Raw genomic sequence first — 27,121 nt, 5'->3', positions numbered from 1 at the left:
TGCACAGAGAGGTTCAGAGACTTCCCCAAAGTCACACAATCAGCAAATAGCACAAGCAGGGACTCAACCCAGGCATCCGGCTCCAGCGTCCACTTCTGAGGTTAGTAACAATCTAGGTGGAACTTTCCACCCCCTTGTTTTTGTCTGTGATCTTGAAAAGGAAAGGGGAGAGAAAAGTTGGGAAACAGTTCTGAATGGTGATCAGGTAAAGACATAGGGAGCTAAACACAGGCTGAATCAAAATCAAGTCTCATTCATTAAAACCCCATGCCCAGCATTTCTGAAACAGCTCAGGTCCACCCGTGGGTCAAGTGAAAGTGGCTATGGGACAGCCAAGTAGAATTATAGCAATTTTAGAGAGCAGGTCCACTCAATTTCAGTTTCTCTCTAGGCAGATTTAGAAATCTGCTCTAAGTCCACCGGATGTTAGAGCCAAGGGGCCCCTCCTAGGTCCTTTATCCAAATGTTTCCATCTGGAGACAGGAAGTCAGATCCAGAAACCTCCCCGTGGGTGACAAGGTTAGAGCATGAGCCACTCTGTTCTCTAGCCTCTTTAACAGCAAATTCCTGCACAGAATGGTCACAGGAAGGGGCAAAGAGAGACCCAGGCTCCATTCCTGCAGAGATGCCATCACAGCAGAGGGGCATTCGACCTGGAGGAAGGAGGAAAGACGGAGGACCCTCTGTCGTGGGCAAGGGCAGGAGTGGGCTGGGGCGTGTCCTGCATCAGGCTCCATCCCACCTGTTTTACCAGCTTTGCCTCTTCCCTAGAGTCCGTAGGATGGGGATGCAGCATAGCAAAACCAGCTCTGCCCCCGGCCTGGAAATGCCACCCTCTGGCCTCCCCCAGAGCAGCTTCCTGACCAACGACAGAGAGGAGCTGTGCAGTGAAGTGGGCAGTGCAGGGGAAAGAAAACCAGAGGCCTGACCCGGGGTGGGCCACCCTGATGCATTTTCCAGTTCAACACATTTCTCCAGGTCTGGGAATAGAGAAAGCGTCCTTGAGGTCTCGCATATCACAAGGGGGCCGAGAGTTTGCTCCTGGCCAGGGTAAAGCATTCCATTTGGACATTCTTACAAGTGGAATACACAGGTTCATTGTCTGAATTTTACCATAATTGGACTATGAGTGGAACAGAGCTCTGGTGCCTACTTGGTGATAACAACCTTGGCAAAAATAAGCTTCCAAAGCAAACAGAGATGCTAGATCTTTCTAGCCACTAAAGCCTGCAGTGATGGGATCATAGCAGGGTTAGAATGCCGTTTGACAACTGTTAGTTCATTTTACCATATTTCTTCCAAATAGTTAATTACAGGAACAGGTTGCAAACCAGCTAACATTCTACCAAACAGACCTGGGCTAGCATGGCATGGTAGAGGAGGGATCCTCAAACCAGGCGAGGTTTTCTTTTTTTTTTTTTTTTTTTCACTATTCTAGTTGGAAATTTTATTACCCCGCTCTCAGTAACTGATAGAGCAACTAGACAAAGGATGTGGAAGATCTGAATAAAGCTATCAACCAACTTGACCTAGTCGACATCTGTGGAACTCTCTACTCAACAGCAGCAGAACACACATTCTTTTCTCCTGCAAATGGAACATTCACCAAGATAGACCATACGCTGGAGGACAAAACAAGTCTCAGTACGTTGAAAAAAGTTAAAAATCGTATAGAGTGCTCCCTAACCAAAATGGAACTGCACTTGAAATAAACTAGATAGAGAAAACTTCTAAATATTTAGAAATTAAGCAACAGACCTTTAAAACAATCCACTGGCCAAAGAAGAAATCATAAGGAAAATCAAAGTATTGCAAATTGAATGAATAGTCATGTACCCTTTCATTTTCCAAAGCAGGTGACCAGCTGTCCCATGTCCTGAGAAACTGTCCTAGTCTCAGGCAAACCAGGACGGTTGGTCATCCATTGAAATGTTTGGGTTCAGACTACAAGTTATGTGTCACCTTAGGTACAGGGCTTCTCTCTCCCGCTATCTTTTTTTTTTTAAGGGGAGGGTTGTTTTAAGGGGAGGGTTGTTCTATTGCCAAAGCACTGGATTCATTCTCCAGAGAGGAGAGACCCGGGGGAAAGCGAAGAGGCAGAGTCGGTGCTCGTGGAGCCCCTGGACACCTCATGCCCCATCAAGCCCACCGGTCCTTCTGTACTTCCCCCACGGTCTGTCCTCCCCTCCCAGAGGACGGGCGGGGGAACGTGGCACGGGCTGGTGGTGGGGGCGCGGCGGTCACGTCTGTGAGGTCCCCCAGCACTGCCATCGCCTCTGCCTCCTCAGCACCTGGCACAGTAGCGCCTCAGGAACCATGAAGTGATGATAAGGACTGAGGAAAAGGTCAGTGCAGCTCAGGCTACATGGCCTTCGATGTCATCTGGCAGCAGGGGCAGGAAGAGGTCAGGACAGTTGCCGGCTGCCGAGAAAAAACCTGCTGCTTCTCTGAGCCCTGGATCCACCGCTGCCACGTCTATTTTGGGGGAGAGGAACAGGGACCCAAGAGAGGGTGCTCAGATGTCTGAGAAAGGTTCAGAAGGGTTTCGACCCTTGAGCAAGCTGGGAGCAGAGGGGCCATCGGCAGCCCCGGGACGCCCTTACCAACCTCAGCAGGGAAGCTCCCCCAGATCTTCTTGTCTACACAAGGGTGACCTGGCACCGAACTTGCTGGGCTCCGGAGGGCAGGGCCAGAGGCAGAGAGGTAGGTGGAATCCTTCCAGGCAGAGACCATAACCTAGGTGGCTCTTTGGGAACATGCTGCCTATGACCACTGCTTAATCAAGACATAAGAGGCATTTTATAACAAAGAGCCAGAAAGAACCAGGTCTGGGACATCAGTACATTATGATTTGTAAGGAGAAGCAAGGGAGGGAAAGGAAATTGGAAATGCAAGCTGCCTGGGGTGTCTGAAGCAGAAACACAGCCTGAAAATGAACCAACGATTCTCTAAGTACAAAATTACTGCCGTTATTTAAAGTGTTCCTACTACCCCAAGACGCACCCAGAAAAACCGAGCGGCCGCTTAGGGGAATGGTGGGTTTCTCGGGCTTCCACGGCAGCTGGTCCTTGTGGAGGAGCTGTACTAGCCTTGGGGTAGAGAGTGATAGAGGGACGTGGAAGGGATGAGAACTCACGTAAGGGGCTCTGATCCCACATGGAGCGGCCTAACGGGGCGGGGTCCCCACTTCCACAGCCGCGGCAGCACATGCGGGCTGCAAAGCCCTCTTACAATTCTCTACCTCACTCCTCTCCCAGCCGTGCAGGGACATTGTTGCCTGCATTTTAACAGAGGGAACAGAGGCCCTCGGTTGTGAGGGGCAGGGCCCCGACTCAGATCCAGGGCCTCTGACCTCCAAGGTCCCTTTAATCTTTGACTACTTCAGATTCCACCACAGGCTAATGTTCCAAGGAGCAGCACTTGGATTTCAATATTATTTCTGACTTTGGTTGGCAGACCCCAAGGCCACGGGTGCTGGGGACCAGGCCATCGGGTGATGCAGCCGCTGCTGGCTTGGAGGGTGGTGGTCAGAGAGCACCCCAGACCCTTGCCTTCCTCACGGGGCCTGGGCTGACCATGTATATTCACAGGGCACTGCCAGTAGCATGTGCTGAGGCTGCAGGAAACGTCTGTATGAAAGAAGGAATCCGATTCTGAGAGCTTCCAGAAGTTTCTCAGATTAACCTCCACGACCACAGCCCAGCCATGTGGTGCTGCCTAATTGTATCATTTGGGCCTGTGTGGAGTCTTGTTCCCACCCCCAGGGTCACCTGGAGACCCACACTAGAGGGGATAAGGTTTCTTCCCCCTTAGAAATAAACTTAACTGTAAAACGAGGCCTAATGCAGATGGTCCATTGTAAATACCAAGTCCTTCCAGAAGTCGACAAGGCTTGCTGGGAGAGCACAAGTGAGGAGCCTTCAAGCACATTCTACTAGTTATGGGTGATGCATTTTCTAATTTTTTTATATCGAATACATCCTAATTAATAATCATAAAAAGGACTATTAAAAGCTAGTGGACTAGTTCTAGTGAGGAAAACCCATCCTTACAGGAAGGGGTGTTTGAAGTATTATAGTTTTGAAAAAGCAGAGCCATCTCCTCCCTCAGGTCTTTTCTCTGATGATCATTGCTAAGGTCACTCCAACAAGTCTCTCAACCAGAGGCCCTGGCTGAGAACCTAAAGCTCACGTTCTCCAGAAAAGGACTCGCGTTGCCGTGAATCGTCCCTTCCTCCTCCCCACACACACACCACCCCAAATCACAGACTCTTTTGCCTCCCTGTTTCTTCATGATTTTTTTCTCCTGGGTTGGCCTTTCTCAGCTCCTAAGGCTCAGTTTTCTACTTTCACTTCCAAGAGGGGAGAAGCAAAGATGGGAACACCCACTGGGCCCGGGCAGTCTGCACAACACCCCTCAGGAAGGTTCTGGAAGCCTGTGCCGACTCAGGCTGAGTTCAAGCCGTAGGTTCTCAGGCTGAGAAGGCCCTGCTGTAGGTCTGGGATTCACAAGGACGGCCTCACACGCGGCACATCTCACCATGGCTCACCCCTTGAGTGTGCCTCAGAGTCAAGGGCAAAGTCTCTAAGGAGCAAGGGAGGCCGGCCTCCACCCGGGGAAAGCTCGCCGTCTAGTCAGCAAAGACTGGAATCAGGAAACACTACTTCCCTCATGCCCGTGCTTGTGTACCAGGCCCAGTCAGCTCTTGTTTGACTTGGAAGGGACCCTGTTTTCCAGTCGTCCAAGAGGAAAGGCCAGGAGTGAAGAGCCATGCTCAGAGGCAGCCCAGCGTTCCACCCAGCCCCGGTCCTGCGAGGTGACGGGACAGTTCTAGGGGATGATTTCACAGCAGTGGCACTGTCTCTCCATCCTGCCTTGGGCTGAGGCTGAGGTTCTGCGGGACGGGCGCTGACCCTTCATTCTCTAGGGGAACCACTGTCTTGTGGTATCAAACTGGAGAGGGCGTGGACCGCGTGGGGCTGTGGGCCCCGCGAAGCTTTAAACTGCCTGTTGCCCTAGGGCATTTCTTACCACCGAGAGTCACAGCTGACCCTTGTTAGGATCTCCTGCTGGCAAGGCCTGAAGCAGGGAGGTCTCTGACTCCGCTGGTCAGAGAGGGTAAGAAATGTTCCCAAAGTCACACAGGTTATCAGTGGTAGGACTGACAGGGGCCCCTTATCGGCACTGGTCAGTCAGCAGAGAGATGCCCAAAAGTCCACTCTCCCGTGTCTCCTAGTTCTTCATGAGATGAACAGGAACAACAGAGAGCACACTGAGCTGAGAAGATCAATTGCTGATCACTCAGCTATTTAACAGACCCAACCCATACGGAGGTGAGTGGAACATCCCTGCCCTCAGGAAACAGGCAGTGCAGCAAGGAGCTGAGACCTGGGTGTGAACACACCAGCGGTGGTGGTCCTGGGGTGGGGCTGGGGGGCTGCGCCTGGACCCTGGATGCCTGGGCTAGGGACCAGCGGGGTGAGCCCCTGGGCCTCTCAGGGCCTTGGTTTGCTCAGCGATCACGTAGGGATGGGGATGAGACACCCCTTAGGGCCGTCCTGGACTCCAGGAGCAAACACATGCCAGACCCTGCCCAGCGCCAGGCCCCTAGGAGTGGTCGTGGCTGTCACCATGGGTGCTCAGCCACCGAAGGCAGACGCCCTTCCTGCCCAGGCTCTTCTCAGGGTGTGGTGGTATCTCAGGGACCAGCCCTCGTCCACCAGCCAGGCGTCTGCAGGTTTTTGTTTAGACACGGCTTCCTGCTCCAGGGAGTCTGGAATGACTGTCTGTCTCGTTACCAAAGCAGCACCGGCTATGATCTGTCCACCTCTGTGGGGCTCTAAAACCTGGCAGAGCATTGGAATCATGGAGCGTGAACACCCCTGCTGGCAAGGCTCTGACCTGCTGCAGGACAGCTCTCCGAATGCCCCCAGTCCTCCTTTGCTCTGGAGCCCTATGGGTGTTTTCAGTGGACCTGAGGCCTCCCCTGGCACAGCACCACCAGGGCGCCAGCCGCTCCCCCGTGCCCTCAGGAGGGGTGGGATGTCCCTTCCTAAAGCATCCATCACCATCCCTGGCCCTCCTGTCATTCCCCAGCCCGCCGGCCGGACGTCTCGGCTTTCCTCCCACACCTGCTGTCCAGAGCTGTGAACAGGTGGGTGGGGCTGGGGAACCCATCACCACTCAATCTGACAAATGGCTCTAGAGCACTGAGGTGCCGGCACTGGGCTGGGCCCTGGAGGGCTGCATGGCAAGGAACTGGGGGAGGCACAAGGGACAGAGATGATGGAGGAAGAGGCATTGCAGGGTTCAGCCAGGCAGACGGAGCTCGGAGGGGCTTCAGGCCTAGGCTACTACAGGGGTGGCGGAGCTGCCAACAGCACGGTGGGGCTGGGAGGATGCAGAGGGGAGTGACCCCGTTCAGTCTCGAACAGATGCCCAGCAGGGAGCTGGACACAGGTGTGTCACAAGCACAGTGCAAAGCAGGAAGGACAGAATTCTGGAGAGTGCTGACATTTAGGGAATGGAGGATGAGGAGTGAGGACACAGGTAGGACCTCTGAGTAGCTGAGCCGCCTGTCCCCCACACTGACGTGGGCCGTGGGGCCCTCAATTTGCCGTGGGACCCCCTGAGGAGCTGCACCGACCTCCAGCTGGACCTGCGGGCCCACTGTGTGCACTTTAACCCTGCATGCCCCAGCCCTGTGTCCCAGGTGCCCGAAGTGCCCCCAGCACTTCATCTTCCAGACTTCAGCTTCACAGCTCCTTCACCTTCATCCCCATCCAATCCAGTGGGCCTCCAGGCCTTCTCTCCCCAGGTGCTGCCCTCCAAACCCTCTTACTGACAGCAACTGTCCATTCTCTGCCTCCCATTTGAACAAACACGGATCAGGACAGAATGACACCCCAGACAGCACTAAGTATCTCCAGCCCTCCCTCCCCAAGTAGAAACCAATCCTGCTGCCACTCCCCCAGACTGCAGGGATGCACACTGCCTCCCCCGACACACCCTTCCAGAGCTGTCCCCCCACCATGCACCGCAGCCACACCATCAGTCTAGCTGCCTCCTCGCCTCCCTGCTCGTCACCTCTGCCCACCACCCATACCCTCTTCTTCTCTGCTCCATCCCTAGGGCACCCTCAATAATTTCAACAGCTGTGATAAGAGCTTCACCTTGGCCTCAGGGTTCTTCAAGCCCTAACTGAGCTAGCCACTTGGCTCCCCCTTCTGTGCACCTTGCTACCAGAAGGCACTCTCCTCCAGATTTAATGTGATTCTTATCAAATTACCCATGACTTTTTTTCCACAGAATTAGAACAAGCAATCCTAAAATTTATATGAAACCATAAAAGACCCAGAATTGCCAAAGCAATTCTGAGGAAAAAGAACAAAGCAGGAGGCATAAGACTCCCAGACTTCAGACAATACTACAAAGCTCCAGTAATCAAAACAGCATGGTACTGGCATAAAAACAGACATATAGATCAATGGAACAGAATAGAGAGCCCAGAAATAAACTCACACACCTATGGTCAATTAGTCTTCGACAAGGGTGGCAAGAATATACAATGGAAAAAAACCCAGTCTCTTCAACAAGTAGTGTTGGGATAGTTGGACAGCCGGATGTAAATCAATGAAGTCAGAACACACCCTCACACCATACACAAAAATAAACTCAAAATGGCGTAAAGAATGATAAGACATGACACCATACAATTCTTAGAAGAGTACACAGGCAAAACATTCTCTGACATAATCATACCCATGTTTTCTTAGGTCAGTCTCCCAAGGCAACAGAAATAAAAGCAAAAACAAACAAATGGGACCTAATCAAACTTACAAGCTTTTGTACAGCAAAGGAAACCATAAACAAAATGAAAAGAGAACCTATGGACTGGGAGAAAATATTTGCAAGCGATGCAACCAACAAGGGCTTAATTTCCAAAATACAGAAACAGCTCATACAACTCAATAACAGAAAAACAACCCAATCAAAAAATGGGCACAAGACCCAGACAGACATTTCTCCAAAAAAGACATACAGATGGCCAACAGGCACATGGAAAGATGCTCAATGTAGCTAATTATTAGATAAATGCAAATAAAAATAACAATAAGGTATCACCTCATACTGGTCAGAATGGCCATCATTAAAAAATCTACAAATAACAAATGCTAGAGAGGGTATGGAGAAAAGGGAACCCTCCCACACTGCTGGTGGGAATGTAAGTAGGTGCAGCCACTATGGAAAACAGTATGGAGGTTCCTCAAAAAACTAAAAATAGAGTTGCCATATGATCCAGCAATTCCACTCCTGGGCATACTTCCAGACAAAACTATAGTTCAAAAAGATACATGCACCTCTATGTTCACAGCAGTACTATTCACAACAGCCAAGACATGGAAACAACCTAAATGTCCATCAACAGATGAATGGATAAAGATGTGGTACATATATACAATGGACTACTACTTAGCCATAAAAAAGAATGAACTAATGCCATTTGCAGAAACATGGGTGGACATAGAGATGATCATACTAAGTGAAGTCAGAAAGAAAGACAAATACCATATGATATCACTTACGTGTGGAATCTAAAATATGACACAAACGAATTTATCTATGAAACAGAAATAGACTCACAGACATAGAGAACAGACTTCTTGTTGCCAAGGGGGAGGAGGAGATGGGGAGAGATGGACTGGGCGTTTGGGATTAGCAAACGCAAACTATTATACATAGGATGGATAAAACAACAAGGTCCTACAGTATAGCACAGGGAACTATATTCAACTACTGTATAGCACAGGGAACTATTCAATACCCTGTGATAGACCATAATGGAAAAGAATATGAAAAAGAATGTATATATATATATGTATAACTGAATCATTTTGCTGTACAGGACATCACTGTTTATCAACTATACTTAATAAAATTTAAAAAAAAAAAGGCACACTCCTCCAGGGACAGGGAGCTGAGATAGATCCCTTCTGACCACATACCCATGGAAGCTGCCAGTCGGCCCCTTGGGAGTCTCTGGGGCCCACCTCTCCTTATTTTCTAGATTGTCAGTCTTTCCTGGCTCCCCTGGTCCCACCCCTCACAGTCTGAACTGCCCCCCCAGCACCTCACCACATGCCTGGAACGTGACAGTGTTGAAAGCCGTAGAGAATGAAGACCCAGAAATGCTGCAGGAGGTGCCCGAGACCTTTGAGAGGTGAGTGATGGAGACTAAGAAGCCAGACACTTGGCCCTGGGGACACAAGAGCAGAGGGAGCAGAGGCAGGGCAGGCAGATACACTAGCAGCAAAGAGAGGGCAGAGGGAAGCATATTTACAGAGAGGGAAGCGAAGCCACATGTCAAGGGAAAGGGATGCGTGTGCCAGACTGAAGAGAAAGGAAACAGGATGAATGGCAGGGTGGCACTGTGAGGAACGATAATCATGATAATGGCTAGCTAGTATTTAGTGAGTACTATGTGCCAGGCCGTTTTAAGTTCTCATTTAACGTTTGTAACAAACCCATGAGGTAAGAACTATTATCTCCATTTTATAGATAAGTGTGAAAGGAAGATATAAAACATTTTGCCCAAGGTCAGAGGAGCCAGGCAGAAGAGTTTGCCAAGAAGAGGGAAATCCTGGGACGCATCTGAGCCTGAAGGAGGGACAGAAGTAAGAAGGTGCAGTGGCTCTGAGGTGGGAGCAAGGGATATTTTAAAAGCTCATTTTTGGTCAACTCTAAATCTTGGGAAGGTAAGAGGTGAAGCCATCTCAGGAGATAGAGGAGCTGGGGTGTAAGAAGGGCCTGAGAAAGAGAAATCGTCTATGAGGGCCCTCGGAAATGCAATAAGGAATCAGTAAAAGATGAATGAAAGAATTTGCTGGAGTAGCGAGGGCATGAGGAAGCTCTGGATTGATAACCAGGGTATGCCTTATTCACCTTTATGTCTTGAGAGCCTAGCATGGGCATTTGATTCCCAGCACACCCGTGAGAACTGCTAAGTTTCAAATGAATGGATGGATGAATGGATTAAAGAATGAATGAACAAAAGAATAAGGGACTGTAAGATCAGATAGCAGAAATTTAAAAGAGGAGAATGTTGATGAAGGTGGTGGAACAAAAGTTCAGAAAGGCAGTTGGGAGACAGTGCGCCCTGGACCCTGTGAGCTGGGGCCATGTGGGTCTTCATCCGGGGGAGCCAGGTCTCCTCCAGGGTGAGGACAGAGAAGGCAAGGGAGAAAAGGTGGTCCCATGAGCTCTAGAATCCACACCTGTGATGAGATGCGGGTGTGACAAAGGTGAGCCATGAAGAGCCGCAGATGGTAACCTGACCCAGTGGTGCCCACAGCCCTGTGGACAGTGCCCTTCCCAGCGCTGGCTCTGGAAGAGCCCCTAGCTTCCAAGTAGCGGGGCTTGAACATCACTGATAGGGAGCAGCTCAAATCTGGTGTGAGCCCTGGGACCAACCAGGAGACTGCAGGGCCTGCAGCCAGCAGGCTGGGTTGGTCACAACCCACGTGCAGGGGGCCCCAGCTCAGCTCCACAATCCTGCCCTTTCCCAGAAGCCGGGCTGAGGGAGGGACTTTCATCAGGGTGAAGACAAAGCCAGAGAGAGTCACCTTCAGAATTGACTCACTGCTCCCAACAGCCCCATGGCACTAGGGGACACGGGAGAGAAGTGCCCAGGACACATGCCAGGTGTTTTCCGGGGCAGTCAGCAGAGCGTAGGCGTGTGCAGTAAGGGTGATGGGGAGGACCACGGGTGGAATTTAACCTTGTGCCCGAATTAAGCTCAACACCAGTCCAGCCCGGTGTCCTTCACCCTGGTGTGGCTGAGCCGGGCACAAAGGCAACCGAGCTCCAGGAAAATGTGTTACTTCCCAAGCCCAGAAGCAGTCTGTGAGCTGTCCCACTTCATCTCAGTTGACCTCTGCCTGCCCCTGCTCGCTGTCCCACACACTGTGGCATGGGTCTCGGTCAAGGGTAAAACAAGTGATCGGCATGTTGACACAGACACTGGGGATCTCCTCTCACCTGTCAGGCACACGGCAAGGCACCGTGCGGGGACAGCGACGGGCCAGACACAGGCCCTGCCCCACGGGAGCCTATCACGGGCAACAGCACTTCTCAGATGTCACCATGCCAGGGACTCACCTGGGATCTTGTTAAAATGCAGATTCTCATTCAGATGCTGCATTTCTGACAAGCTCCCAGGTAATGCTGATGCTGCTGGCCCGATGATCATACTCAGAGGGGAAAAAAGAGGTACTTTTAATAATATAAAGAAATGAAAACCACATGAGTAGCAGTGATATTTTATCATGAAAATGGCCATGAAGTAGGTGGCTCGGCCACTTGCAAATTTTTATGCTAATATTTGCTGAGCCTTCTCACGTTGCACAGTCCTGGGGGCGCTGCTGGGGAGATGCTTCCTGGAAGCAGGGCGCTTATGGTGCCAGGAGGGAGGGCCCAGGTCTGCCGCCTTCCATCCCCAGGGATTAGCAGTCAGTCTGGGGTGGAGGGGGAGGCAGGTATGTATTAGCTGTCCACGGACTTGAAAAAAAGTGCCGGTGCATGACGGGGTTAAGAGGTTCTGAGGCAGACAGTCCGCGTTCAAATCCTGGTGCTTTGCTCACTACCCTGCACAAGGTGCTAAAGTGCTTTGTGCTTCAGTCTTCCCGTATGGAAACAGGGTTGTTGTGAGGATTTTATGAGATAACGCAGGTAAAACAATCCCATCAGATGAGATGATGGAAGCCAAAGACACATGTCACCTTTAGTGGGAAGCAGTGTGGATTCTTTGTGGCTCTGTTCCCACCCCTGCCCCATTGAGATGACCCCTGGGGTCTCTCCTCCAGTTTCCCCAGCACCAGAGGCCTCTGTCCTCATCAACTCCTTCTCACCCATATCTCTAAGTCTTCAGTAAATGTCTGTTCAAAGCCTGGTACAGACCAAGCGCCGCACCTGAGATAATGAGGAGGAGGAAGAGGAGTTGCCATCACTCGTGCAGCCCTTACTCAGCTTTACATACATTCTCTCAATCCCTCACGACAACATCTATGGTCAGTAAGAATGAGGAAGTGAAGGCTCAGAGAGGTTAAGCAATGTGCTTACGGTCACACAGCCCTCTTGCGAGGCTAAGCCCAGAGGTGAGGCTGCGGGGCAGGAGGAAGTGCCCTCCCTGCTCAGTGTTGTGCTCCCAGAGGGGCCCATGAAGTTGTGGAGCCTACAGGGTGGGCTCTCAATCTCCTGTGCTGTCACCAAGTTCAGAGCTGGAGTGAGAAAGAACTCAGAGAATGGATTCTCAGGGGAGGTCTGGTTGGTGGAGCAGAAGACAGGATAGGGGATTCCACACACCAAGACTGGGGGTGGGGTCTGAATTTCGTCAGACCAGTTCCAACCGTGGAGCAGGCTATGTAAGGGTAGAGGGATAGCAGGAGTGAGCCAGCATGCTCCCTGCCCCAGGTGCACTTAGAGGCAGGAAGCCTGGTTTCAGTCGTGGCTCTGGCCCTGGAACCAAAATCCCGTAGGTGAAAAAACCTATAGAGATCACCCAGGAACACAGAGAGTGGAAGCAACTTGCACAAGATCCCCCAGCTGAGACGTAACAGCTCACATGCCCGGGCACCACAAAGCTGCCTGAGGGCCCTCCCACACCAGCAAGATGGCAGCCTCAGCTTTTGTCTCATGCTTTTCCAGATTCTGACCAAGGAAAACCACACACTTTTTTAGGGTCATAGGACATCAGTTGTTTCCCTAAAATACTTAGGTCAGCCCTTGCTGCCTGTTCTTCACTTGCCGTCATCTAGTAAGTTTAACCACCCAAGGATGCTCTCTGCAAACCCCCCACCCCTGCACACAATCCCAGGACCCCTTCAGCCATCAGAACCCAACCGCAGGGACCCATCCCAGGGGCCTAGAGTGTGCAGGGCACTGAGGACACAAAGGTGAATCACACAGAGACCTCTGTCCCGCAGGAACCACTTAGGATGGGACAAGTAGTCACCACACTGGGGATGGCTCACCTTGGCTCTGGGCAGGGAAGTCTCTCTGGCAACGCCGGAGACAGGCATCCTGCCAGCCAAAGGAGCTCAGGGTAAGAAAGGGAGGCCACAGAGGCAGCCACTCCTAAATTCTCTCAAAACACTGAAACCCTCCAGAGTCCATGCTTCATCTGTGTGGCCGCAATGTCTTCATGTGGACAAAGGGCCATCCCCATGAGACTTAAATTATTCAAGCATTCTGAATCCTCCTGCATGAGGTCAAGTAGGCAAAGAAACTATTGTCACTTGGAAGTTCAGGTTGAGGACAAAAGGAGGCTCAGTGGGGTCCCTGCAGGATGGTTCAGAGAAGGGGTGTGTGCTCTGGAGAGAGAATATCTAGGTTTGCCCCCAAGGCTCCACCCCTTTCCAGCCTCTCTGCAAGGGACAGTGACTTGGGACCAGTGTCAGAGAGTCCCATCCCCAGCCCTGGCCCCGCAGTGAAGTCAGAGAGAAAGGGAGCAGGCGTTCACCTCCCTGTGCCCCTCACATCCCAAGAGCCCTGCCCTGCCTGTGGGCTGTGGTGGGCGTTTATGAGCCACCATCTGTGTATGGTGACAAGCTGACAGAGTCCAGGACGGATGAAGGGAGACCACCCCCATCCTGGGCTCATTCTGACCATTCCCCCAGCGGCTGGCCCGTTTTAGTTCATGCTCTTGGGCCCCTGAGAGCCTCGTCCTTTGCGGGTGGTGATGGCACAACCAATGTGCTCAGCACAGGAAAGAGGCCCTGGATGGCGGGCTGGGCCAGCCTCCTCCTTCACCCCGGGGCTGGCCCGGAGGCAGCCATGCCTTCACCTCTGCCTTCTGTGCTGTGTGGGCCTCCTGCAACTCCGTGGTGGCCCAGATGCAGAAAGACTCTGGGGCTCTTTAAGCCTCTCCTCACGCAAGGGCAGCATGGGGGCCGTGTGCAGGGCGGGGTGGAGCGGCAGCATTAGAGGTCATCTGTAAAGAGCACACCTGAGCCACAAAGGCCTGGCCTCCAGCCCACCCAAACACCCAGCTTGTTCCTGGCCTGCCAGCGTCCCCTCACGGCTGGCTGCCTTCTGTGGCCCGAAGCCCCGCGGCTTGGCCCTCCACTGCGCTGTCTTCTCTGTTTCCTTTCTTTTAAAGAAGGAAAGAAGAAGAAATTCCACAAAACAAGCTGTCCTCCTGACAGGCCAGCTCAGATCGCAGTTGAACTAGGCTGAATCAAAGAGCAACGTTACCAGGGGGTTATCAGAACTGTCTGGCTCAGAAAATAAACAACTCCTCAAAGATGGCCTGGAATTTGGCAGCTCCCTGTGCATGGGTTGCTGGGACTGAGGCCCCTCCCGGTCTCTAAACATGCCAGGGGGTCCAGCAGAGACCGCAGACCTGCAGTTCCATTCAACAAGCACAGGGATTCAGAGCAGGGGCTGTGGAGTCAGGCCTGGGCTGCAGTCTCAGGGCTGCCCCTTCCCAGAGGTAGGGCCTCCAGCCAGTTACTTAACTCTCTTGAGTGTGGTCATCTGTAAACCTGAGAGAATGAGATCTCTTTGAGGCTTAAGTTGAAGTGCCAGGGGAGAGCCTGGCACATTTATTAATTGAAGAAATACTTACTGAAATCCTACTATGTGCTAGACACCATTCTAGGCCCTGGGATACAACAATAAACAGGAAAGACAACTATGATTCCTACCCTCGTGGAGCTTAGTGTCTGGGAAGGATGCAGACCAGCCAACAGGCAATCACAATTCTGGGTGATAAGAGACAGGATGGCACAGCAATGGGGAGTTTTAAGACTCCCAAAGAGAGGCTCCTCACCCAGTCTTGAGGGGTTCAAGGAAGCCTTCCTGGAGAAACTGGTATGTGAGCCCTGATGTGAAGACTCAGGCAGGTGAAGAGCAGAGGTGGGCCACAGTGCACCTGGCCTGGGGAACTGAGCACAGTCCAGCCTGGCTGGACTGAGATGGGCGGCGGGCAGGGGCCAGACTAGGAAGGGTCCTGTGAGGAAGGTCAGGGAGGCTGACCTTGATGCCGAGGATAACAAAGGGTTAAAGCAAGGCAGCCTGTGTATGACGAAGGTCACCGGCTGGGCGAGGGATGGCCTGGAGAAGGCAGGGCTGGAAGCAGCCAGACAGCTGGGGGCTGCCGCAGTGACCCAGGGGAGCATGGCGGTGGTGTCAGGGCAGGAGGGAGGCGGAGGATTCAGGAGATGGTCAGCAGGCGCGGGACAGGACCTGAGGACTGATGGGTGGATAGAGGGACTGACGGAGGGTAGGAGCTCCGAGCCCGGGTTTCTGTCCTGAGCACTCTGGGCGTGGCATAAATGGCAACAGCTACATCACCATGATCACCGACTGGCGCAGGGACACGGGCCAGGTCATTGCCCTGTCTGGGCCTCGTTCTCCCACCTGTACAGCAATGAGACGCACCCAGCTCAGACCTGTGTGTCTCTGTGCCACCCCCAACAACTGCCTGAGTGCCGGCACATGCTCACTCCTCCCGCCTTTGTGCATTTCTCCAAACACAGGACCAGGCCGGGAGGACGCAGACAGGGACAGCTGTGAGACGCTGGCCGGTGTGGCCCATTAAATGCCAACTTCTTTGCAGACGACGTAGAGCAAACCTGCCTTTCCCCTGCTTCTTCTGGACCACAGTCACCCTCACCTCGTCCAGGGCTGGTGAGCGTCCCTTGCTTCCCTGCCACATGGGGCCGATTTCCTAGGGAGATGTTCTCCCCTTTAATCTGGAAGCATGCCCCTTAGCTGCCTCCTTGGATCTGATCTGCTCAAGTCTCTTCTCTATGCCTTCTAGATGGATCACCAGAATCTTGCCGAGCCTGGGGGGCTCCCTCTAAAGGCAGAGAAGGATGGGAACTACCCTGGCCCTCTGTCCCCACCCAGCTCTCTACTCAGGTGCCCACAGGAATGCCTGGGGCTCCTGGAGCTGGAAGAGCACTGTGGAGAGGAACTGCAGCCCCACAGCACCCAGGGCCTGGGACTTCTCAGCTCTCTCTGCGGTGGAGGGCCGGAGCCTAGCCTGAAACAGAACCGCCAACTGGATATGAGTGCACATGAAGAGGGGAATTAAAGAGAGACAGATCAAAACTGGCCTTAAAATTAGACGCTAGTCCAGGCCACTACCTGCGAGAGTGATTGGAATCCTCTGCAACGACAGCAGGCTGCCGGACGCCACTCCTGGAGCCGTTCTTCTGGAATTCTCTGGCTGTTCAGGGGGCAGCTCTTCCTCCCTCAGGGCTCCTGGCCACCCTCTCCCTGCCTTTCTCCCCATGGCCGTTCAGGCTGCCCAGTTGCTGACTGAGGAAGAAGCGTCCTGACTAGAACCACAGCCAAAAGAATCAGGTGCTTATTTGCACCCCAGGGGGCCCTCATCCTGAAAATTCTGGTACTGCCAAGGGTCAGGGGGGTGCTGAGCTGCTCCGCTCTCCGCCCTGTGTGGAACCAGGGCCGTTTTGCTGGGGAGGCCCCAAGTTCCCAACTAGTTCCCAGCCTGAGAAAAAGCAAGAAACCTGGGCTGTGGACACACCTTGGGAAGGAGGCAAAGAAGACAAGGAATGAACCCACACAGCAGAGCCGGGCCAGGCCCCACGGAGCCCAGCACCAGCACCCTGCCCACAGCTGCACCATACCACGGGTGGGCCTGCATCTTCAACACTCCCTTTCCCTGCCAGACCTCCTCCTTCCCCTCCCCAGAGCTGCCTGGCTTCTCGCCCAAGACCTAGACACCTGCCCACACGCACAGAGCCCACAGGGGCCCGACCAGGTCTCCTGCCATTCATTCCGCCCAGACGCACGTGCGCAGGGCTGCTGACCCAGGATGCTCCCCCTCCTCGCTCAGAGCCGGACTCCTCGTGGGATCTCAGGAAACTTCTACCAAACGAAGCCATTCTAGCCTCTGCCCTCCTCCTCAGAGGCCGTCCAGGTGCAGATGTCTCACGGAGCCGGCTCTGAGCTGCCTGCCTCTCCCAGCAGCCCCCGTCTCCGGATGCAGATGCATGGGGCCACGAGGCCTGTGAAGGTGCCGATTCTTCCCTCTTCACGCCGTCTGCTCGTCCACACGGGCAGGAACCGCGAGGCTGCACGGTCAGGGGCCCCTCTTGCATGGGCTGGGCAGGTATTTGCTGATGCCATTCTGAGCAGACAGTGCCGCCTCCCCTCTGTGGCACTCCCGTGTGACTCAGCTCAAGTCTACCCCTAGGAAGGTTTTCCCAGCTAGGTCCGCTCTTCCTCTTCCCGGCTCAGGCTTCTCTTCCCTAAGAGCTGTGTGGTGAATGGCAGGGCTGTGCAAACCTTACTGTGCACACAAAATGTCTGTCTGGAGATCCAGTTAAATGTAGCTGGGGTTCAGCAGGTGAGAGGAGTGGGATCCTGCATTTCTGACAAGCTCCCAGGTGATGCTGCTGTGGTCCACAGGCAACACTTTGGGGAGTGAGAAAGTAGAGGAAAGAGACTTGGGATGTCTGCAATGTTCCTGCATTACATGAGGTAATGCAGAGCCGAGAGCCCCTGAAGCCACGGGTGCCCACAAGTGCAAGTTCTGTTCCTTTTGCTTCAGTTTTCTCCCTGTAATAGTAGGAACGAGAGGCCTCGCGAGAGGTATTGCCAGAGAATTAAATGAAATAACATCTGAAGACCGTGGTGCACAGCAGGTGACAGATGATCAGAGTTCTCCCTCCTTTCCTTCTGCTGTTAGTCCTGTGTCTGGCACATAACCTGTGTCCCATATGATCAGGGAGGGGGCTGGGAGGGCCCGAAGGCCTGTCTCTTAGACTAATGGTCTCCACATCCAGCTCTGAGTGCCTGTGCGTGTGGTACTGGAGAAGTGGGTTGTTCAGGTCATGCTGAAGGGTGATTCCTCAAGTGATTTTGTTACTTGGATACATGTGCATGAGCAAGAACGCCTGCTAACATGTGGGAGGGGTCATACAGAGCAAGGACCTACAGATGGCAGCCAGCCTGGAGAGCCCTGGGTAAGGCCCCAAGCCCTGCTGCCTCTTGGTCGGGGCAGCGACCACTGGAGAGGACCGTACGACCCCACTTAGTCTGATTCTCACTGCAGGTCAGCAGCTCAATAGAAGAAAGGCAGGTGCTTTTAGAATCTGCATTAACCAGTCTGGCCAGGGAAAGGACCATTCATCAGAACCCCTCCTTTTTCCTGGCCTATAGGTACTCAAGCTGCTTCAGAGATCTTGCTTGTTTCCAGAAAAAGGCTAGGGGCTCAGGGAACCAAGCTCAATATGTGATATATAGCAGTGTTGCTTCTAAGGTTTAAGGCAAAAGGCAAGAGGAGAAATTAGACTGATGGCCAATTCATCTTCAGTAAGCATTTACTGACAGCCAGTCTGCATCGTAGCCTCCCCTGCCCCCCCCCACATATACTTAATCTTTTCTGATTAAGATCAAAAGTAAACCCCTTTGATCTTAATCAGAAAATGATGCTGTTTCAGCTCATACAACTCAATATCAAAAGAACAAACAACCCAATCGAAAATGGGCAGAAGACCTAAATAGACATTTCTCCAAAGAAGACATGCAAATAGCCAACAGGCACTTGAAAAGATACTCAACATTGCTAATTATTAGAGAAATGCAAATCAAAACCACAATGAAGCATCACCTCACAGCGGTCAGAATGGCTATCATCAAAAAGTCTACAAAGAATAAATGCTGGAGAGGATGTGGAGAAAAGGGAACCCTCCTGCACTGTTGGTGGGAATGTAATTTCGTACAACCACTATGGAGAATAGTATGGAGGTTCCTTAAAAAACTAAAAATAAAGCTACCATATAATCCTGCAATCCCACTCCTGGGTATATATGTGGAAAAGATGAAAAGTCTAATTTGAAGAGATATATGCACCCCAATGTTCATAACAGCATTATTTACAATAGCCAAGACATGGAAACAACCCAAATGCCCATCAACAGACGATTGGCTTAAGAAGATGTGGTACATATGCACAATGGAATGCCACTCAGCCATAAAAAGAATGAAATATTGCCATTTGCAGCAACATGAATGGACCTAGATAATATATTAAGTGAAGTCAGTCAGACAGAAAAAGACAAATATTGTAGGTATCATGTATATGTGGAATCTAAAAAATAATACCAATGAGTCTATATGCAAAACAGAAAGAGACTCACAGACATAGAAAACAAACATGTTTACCAAAAGGGAAAGGGCGGGGAACAGGGATAAATTAGGAGTATGGGATTAACAGATACAAACTGCTATGCATAAAATGGATAGGCAACAGGGATTTACTGTAGAGCACAGGGAGCTATATTCAATATCTTATAATAAACTATAATGGAAAATAATCTGAAAAATACATAAATATAAATGAATCACTTTGCTGTATACCTGAAACTAACATGATATTGTAAATCAACTATACTTTAATTAAAAAAAAATAATGCTGTTTCATCATACTTGTAGACGGTACCTGCTGAGACTGGGGGATCCCTCTGGCATGGTACCAGCCCACATCCAGTGCAGAGGGACACATGTGGCCAGAGAGGGAGCACTGAAAGTGATGGTGGTGCAAACACAGAGGTCAAGGGCTCTGAGTAGCAGAGATGACATGTGAGCCCCAGAAACCATGCTCTGTTCCCAGAGTGCATCCCTAATATACATACACACACGTGCACATGCACACACATACACACATGTATTTCCTCTGCCTTCGGGAAGCTGAGGTTCAGCTTCCCAGCTAGTTCTGAGTTCCGCTTTCTTCACAAAGAGGTACAAATTTGCCAGGAGGCCATTCCTTCTCTAGCCCCAGCCCTTCTCCATGCCCTGATAACATTTCACACAGCTATTTAAGAAGCAGGGTTAAGGTTTCTTTTAACTGGCTATTAAAATCAGAGCACAGAGACAAGTTTTGTAAAGCTTGGTTTCCATAGAGGATAACTTTTCTTCTGTGGGTTTAAAAAAATGAGAATCTTGATTGAAACTGTAGGCAGCCACATAAACAGTAAAGCCCACTCAGTCTTCCAGATGCAGACAGAATGTGAGGATCTTTTCTCTGAGGTTAAAAGGAATGCAAATTCATATGATTTGTTTCCAGATTTTTAAGAAAGGTGAAAATGCTAGTAAGACTGCTGTGAACTCAGATGACACCTCCAAGTGCAGGCTGTACTGATTTTTACCTCGCCACACTCCTAAGAAGACCTTCCCTTGGCATCCAGCTTCTGAGGCTTCCTCTTTCTGTTCTTGTCTTCAAAGGAACAGGAAATGCCAGCAGGTTTGTTTTTCTCTGCCCCCGGGCTGCTCCCGTCCCTTTTATCAGAACAGTGGCAACTTCAAGTTAGAGGCAGCCCCTGGGACTAGTTTCAGAGCTGAGCTGGTTTTGTTGTAAAAATACATACATACATATGCTCACATGCACGCGCACACACACACATATACTGGTAGTTGACATTTACTAAATGCTTATTACACGCCAGCCACTTTAAAGACAACTTACATGAATTATTTCATCCTCACAACTTTGTGACGTAGGTTACAACAATGGCAATGATAATGGCAAACACTTATAAAGCAGCACGTGTCAGCACATGTAAGCACGTTCTAAGTGCTTCACACACTTGACGCAATTACTCTTCACAAGCTTGTACGGTAGGCGCTATTATTATCTTCACTTTATAGGTGAGGAACCTGAGGCTTACAGAGGTTAAGAAATTTAGCTGAAGCCACTCACCTAATAAGTGGTGAAGCCTGGGTTCAAACACAGGCAGCCAGGCCCCAGCGCCCCTCTGACAATTCCATCCTCACCGCCCCTCAGTGGACAGGAGCGCCCTGGGGTCATTCCATCTAGACAGGCACAGCCCTGAGCATCTACTCTGTGCAGTCCTGCTGCTCCCTCCAGGGGCTCCTTGTTCAGCAAGGGAGTGTGGGTGCATTAAAGACCTTTACACATAGAGCCTCACACAGAGCAGTCAGCTGGGCTGAAAGACCTCTTCAAACCAAATGTTCCAGACAGAGAAAGATCAGATTAGTGGAGGGAAATCAAGCAAGTCCCATGGAAAAAGAGATAAGCAACAAAGATATACTGTATATCCTTGTTTTGTTTTTTAATTCATATATATATTTTAAAATCAAACACAATTAAATAGAATATGGTTTAAGTACGTGAATACTTCGCTTTAGAGTAACAGAGGTGGTACATAGTACCAAAAACTCATACACAGCCTTTCCACTTCTTCTGTTGATGAAACAGTGTGCGTCTATACAATCAAATATTGCAGTGGAGTAAATTCTCTATTCATTCAAGACTTTCTCAAAGACAGAGGTCATTAATAATTATACATTCATGTGTACATATATATACAGAGAATTATAGCCACTACCTTCTAATAACCTATAATGGAGCATAATCAGCAAAAATACTAAATCACTATGTTGTACACCTGAAACTAAATAATATAATCTTGTAAATCAACGATAATTAATTTAAAAACAAAGAAAGAAAGGCCCATGGAGAGTACAGTGAATGAGGAGGAAGGACTGACAGAGGCCCGGTGTTGGGAGTGGAGGGGTGAGTGCTCCAGGGGCCTGGAGGCGACAGAGTGGCGGAGGAGACAAATATTGTGAGTCCACGCGTATGAACCACCTAGAACAGGTAAATTCACAGGCACAGAAAGGAGACTAGAGGGTACTAGAGGCGGAGGGCGGGGGGATACGGAGCTATTGCTTAACAGGTACAGAGCTTCTGTTTGGGGGTTATGAAAATATTTCGGAAATAGTGGTGATGGTTGCACAACACTGTAAATGGAATTAATGCCAATGATGGAACACTTAAAAACAGTTAAAATGGCAAATTTTATGTTATATATATTTTCACACACACACACACACACGAGCTGAGGAGAAGCAGCCAGTGGGCCCAGGCTGTCAAGGTCCCGGGAGCCACCCTGTCACTGCGCTGCCCTGCTGCTGAGCCCAGGTGCCAGGGCTGCCATTCCTTCCCTTCGGGATCTGAGAGCTGGAGCCCTGGTGCCCGGCGATAGAATCCGACGGCCTGACAGCCTTGCTCTTTGCCTGCGTCCCTAAGGCCAGCTGCTCACTGGACCCCACCTGGGGCCTCTCTGCCCTCAGGCTGCCAGTCTCCAAGCCGCCTCAGGGCCCTCGGGCCCGCAGAGCTGTGGCTTTCCTTTTCTCACCGCTTCAAGTTCTGCAATCACAATCTGTTTTCCAATGCCGTGGCAGCGGCAGACTGTAATTAACGTGGAATGTTCTGAGGGAGCGGAGGACATGTGGGACAGAGGTCAGGCTCTCCAACAACAACGCTTTCTGCTGCAAGAGGACTGTTTTCTCCTCTCCTTCTCCCTTCCCGGGATGTCAAAACAATAAACCTCTGGGAGACAAAGAAATAAACCTGTCCTGCTTCACATGTACAAAGCAGGCCCTGGTGCAGGTGCGGGGACCCGCATACGGGGCAACAGTTGGACAGACGGTGCTCTGCCTCGCTCACCACCTGGGGCTCCTGACCGCAGAGACACACCTACAAACATACACCATCGAAGCTCCCATCAACCCAGCAGGGCCAAATGGGGCCTGCACTGTCAGTCTGCATGCAGTCAAGTCACTAGAAGGAAAGTCCACTTTTTAAAAAAATAATAAACTGGTTCATAAGCCCCTTTTCCTGTGAAAGTGAGCAAAGACAGAACTGTTGAATAGAGAAATAAATGCACTAACTGTATTTGAAATCCTGTTCAGTACAGAGGTTCTTGAGAAAAATTTCTGTTTTTCAGGTGTAGCTTTGGTGACATTTGGGATCTGTTTATTGCCGGGCACAAAAAGGAGAGGGAAGAAAAAAAGTCTCACTTATCTATACTTTAAAAAAAAAAAAAAAAAGGAAGCCAGATTAAATAAAGTACCATAAATAATTCTCCAGAAGAAAAGTTTGGTGGAGTCTGGAATTTCTAACTCCTATATAAAATCTTCTGAGAGCCTGCCTTTGAAAATGAATCTTTGCCACTGCTTCATATCACTGCTATATGACTGCTCACAACAAGTGGTCCAGCCATGTCCGTCCCCCTCTCCCCCCGTGGCCTGTGGACCTCTGACAGACAGGTGGACAGGGCTAGTTTCCTATTCATCTCTGAATCTCTGGTCTGCAACTAGCTTGGGATCTTGCTCAGAAAGTGTGGCCTATACCCATATATGGAAGTGAGTTACAACTCGGCATTTTGACTGCCAAAATAACAAGATGGCATGATTTAGCTAGGACGGCGTCAGGGTTTGACCCCTCTCGCAGAAGGCAGATGTCTACAGAGTCTTCTGTGCTGACCCTGGGGTGACGTCATGCTCCTCACTGCCTCTGGAATTAACTGCAACTCCTTAGCACAACACACGAGACTCCCACGACCCAGCCCCTGCCTGTGTCTGACCACATCCTCCGCTGCCCCCCAGCCCTGCCCCTTGTGCTCATCCAGCCCGGAGCAGCTGGAGTCCCTGCACGTGCCACCTACCAAGGCCTCTGTGCTGCTGTTCCTCTCGGCCGCAGTGTCCTTATCCCTCCTCTTCATTAAATCCCAGCTCAGAGGCCACAGCCTCTGTGTAGTTCCTTCCTCCGGGCCTTGGACACGTCCGTGGTTACGGTGTCTATAATCATCCTGTGTGCCTCTCTGACCGATCAAGCTGGGAGTTCTTGGAGGACAGGGCCTGTGTCTCTTTACATCTGAATCCCTGCTGCCTAGCCCAGTGCCTGGCAGGAAGTAGGGACTCAGTCTATATTTATTAAAGTGAATTTTTCTAGACAGGCACACTCTCACCACCACATAGTAAGGATAAAACGTGCCTCTTCTGCAATGGCTAGACTCCACATTGTGACCACCCAGCCAAGGCCGTGGCCAGTGTCTGTGAAGGGCTTTGGGAGCAACTGAAGCCACACCCAGCCTCAGTGGGGTAGCCACAGAGCACCTCACAGCGTAGATAGTGAGGCTGCAACCAATAAATACCTCATTAGCTTCAGAGCCTGCTGGGCCACTTGCCAGGGCCGTGCTACCCTTTTAGAGCCTGGACATGCACCACCAGACTGAACGTAATCTACTTAATTAATTTACAGCACAGAATAAACACTGTACCCCCAGTGCTGCCCTCATTCAAGCTGCTCAAATCACATTGGGAAAAACCCACAGTGTCTCCCTGGCAGGTTAGCACCAACACTCCCAGGGCATCGCCATGGTGAAACTGGTAAACACACCCCCTTTTGCAAAACCTCTCCCTTCCCCCTTATTAATTTTTCTAGAAATGTATACAACTTTCATCTGCTTTAAGTAAATGTTTGCCAACGTTAATTAGCCCCAGGGATACTCCCTTTGTACACTATATGTTTCAGTGAGATTTGGGCAAAATATGGTGGTCATACATGTATTTCTGATTAGCATATGTTCTGAATGAAAATGAGAGCACCTGGCCCTTAACTAAGATGAAATATATGAAATTGGGATGTGTCAGAAAACATGCCTGCAGGTCTGGTTCTGATCCTACATTTTTCGAACAGTGAAGTTAGACTGAATGTTTTCTGATTTGGCTACTTTTTACATCTCTAAGGAATGAAAAGCCAGTACCTGATGGGGACAACAGGGGCTAAAGCTAGTGACCATCAGTGCTCCAGGCAGCAGATGGAAGGTGAGGCTTAGAATCTTACACGGAAATGGCGATTTCCTCAGGCCAAGAGACTGGGATTTGGGGCCATGAGGGTGGGCCTCGTTTCTCAATGCCAGCCATCCATCCGGTGGTTTGGTTGCAAGAAAGGCAATTCCACCCAGCAGCCTATATTCATCATTTCTGGAATAGTAAGGCATACACGCTGTCAGGGCCCAGAGAGAATCAATCTAGGTAAGGCAAGAGAGGAGTTAGGTTTTAAAAGGAAAATGTTCTTTGCCTTTCAAAGCCTTTCAAGGGTTACTGACATTCACCATCTCTGTGCTTTTACCTACTCAGATAAATGAGGGAAGAGGCGATGCTCTGTGACACCTCTGGAATCCATCAAGGGGCAAGTTGCTAGGCAAGAGAACTGTGATTCAGGGCTTGGGCCACTAGAATAAAAACTAAGAGAAACAATGCAGTCCTGTCAAGTAGCCAATCTGAATGGCATCCTTTGACCTCATGGAATAAAAGAGAGCCCCTGTAATATCTCAGAAGAAAACAGGAGCAGGGGTCATGCCTCTGACTGCTGAGCAGGGCCAGCAGAGGCCGACGGTACCCCCTGTTCCTGCCAAGCCGTGTGTTCAGACACGGCCATCCAACAAGCGTACAGAAATACCACACTCTAAAGGCACATAGCTTCAAGTCTGTTGTTTGGAATTCTGAACACGACTTCCTATAAAAACTATCTCCTCATGGTGTTCGGGCTCCTTCTTATACACGAAACACAGAATGACCCAGAGTTTAGAATGGGAGGACCAATGGTGAAGGGAAAAGGGGCGTTCATGGCCATGAAACTGACTGGTCAGCAGGGGCACTCTGGGACCACATTCCCATGATGATGGCCAGGAGGGATCCACGTGTGTGCATGCGTGTGTGTGTTTTGTGGGAGAGCACGTCTGTGAGAGAAACATGGGGCTCCAGAAACAGAAACAGAAGCTCAGGGAAGGAACTGAAAGACAAGGAGAAGTACCAAGCAGAGGTGAGGATTCTGAGTCCCAGTAACTCCTCAGTTGAAGTCTTTCTCTCTAAAAGGACTCACTTCCCAGGTGGGAACAAGGGTGAGCTGTTTCGCTGAGGCCAGGAGAGGGGAGGGGGGGCAGCAATAGACTCCCGCTGTTTGCTGGACTGGGATGCCCGTAACTCAGCTGTTCGCTATGATTAAGGAACACTATGCAGGACCACGTGTTCACCGAGCAGGGTCAAGACCTCCAGCGCCCATAGGGCCAGACGGTGACGTGAGCCAGTGAGACTGGGGCAGCGTGTGTGGCGGAGGTGCTGGGGAGGGCTGGAGAGTATGCGCCATCCACACAGCCGCCACGCCTCAGTCCTGGCCGTGGGACCTGGAGAGAAGGCAGACACAGGGCTGTCCTGCCTTCTGAGTTTTAAATAAAAGTAAAAAATATCCTGATTTTAAATGGTGGCAACTAATACATATTAAGAAAAAAATGCCACAGGAAAAAAAGGAAAAAAAAAAACCCCACTCTTCTGCCTGGTTGGTGGGATACTAGTTTGCAGCCCCTTTCCCAGTGCCTATAGTCAGAAAAAACTGTTTGGTTCTTCGGTTCCCAAAGCTAGTTACAGACCAGAATCACTTAGGGTGTAGGTCCAAAATGCAGATTTAGAGACCCACCCTAGACCAACTGAATCCGAATCCCTCTGGGAGAAACCTAGGAACCTGTATCTTGAGGTTGTGATTATGATATGGCCGCACTGACTCTGAGGAACCCCTGACACGTTCGCGTTACTTTCCTTGGCTTCATAGGTATAACCAAACCCTCACTTTTGTCTCATACCTCTAGCTCATAATGAGAAAATAATATTATAAGAAAAATAAAATGACAACACCACAAAAAATACCGACCAAGGCTTCTAAAACTTCTCTCCAGGGAAAGGACAGAGGCCAGCGTATGGCAGACCTGGGACACAGCTGTTGCCGAGTGTGTAAAATTGTGTCTTCTCTAAAAGCGTTATAAAACTTTAATATTCTACTCTATAAGATACCCATATATATTTTAATATACCAATTTTCCCCCTACCAAATCTTTGAGAAAAACTGACTCTGGAGGAAGATGCAGTACGTTTATCCTGTGATTTGGAGGGCCCCCAAGAATTCCCCCAGCACAAGTGTCCCAGGATATTTACCAAAGTTTGAGAAGCACACACATATCTAGATCCATACTATTTCACTTAATCTAGGCCCACTGGCAAAATGCCACATTAAGTCCACAGGTGGGAGGCTACATGCAGAATTATTTGGCTTCTATTAAGACTTCTATTTAAATTTCTGCTCCAAAAATAAGGCATGTGTGTGTGTTAGAAATGTGTTAGATGGGGGAGAAAATGATGACATAATAACAAGAAATCATCCTTCAACATACAGCTTTCAAAGGTTAATGGCTTAAGAGTGGTTTATTTACATTTTCTTTTTTTTTAA

At 50.4% G+C, this 27,121-nt stretch overlaps 1 protein-coding gene across 1 annotated transcript in view; it reads right to left on the bottom strand.

Annotated features, from left to right (window-relative positions):
- Positions 1–27,121, bottom strand: part of XXYLT1 (xyloside xylosyltransferase 1) — a 182,412-nt gene that overhangs the window by 1,896 nt on the left and 153,395 nt on the right. The window lies entirely within an intron of this gene.

Source organism: Delphinapterus leucas, chromosome 4, assembly GCF_059928025.1.
Source record: "Delphinapterus leucas isolate spDelLeu-1000000601 "Yukka" chromosome 4, BTC_Dleu_Yukka2, whole genome shotgun sequence".
Taxonomy (NCBI): Eukaryota; Metazoa; Chordata; class Mammalia; order Artiodactyla; family Monodontidae; genus Delphinapterus; species Delphinapterus leucas.
The sequence above is the reverse complement of the archived record's forward strand: the minus strand, read 5'-3'. Positions and strand labels throughout refer to the sequence as shown.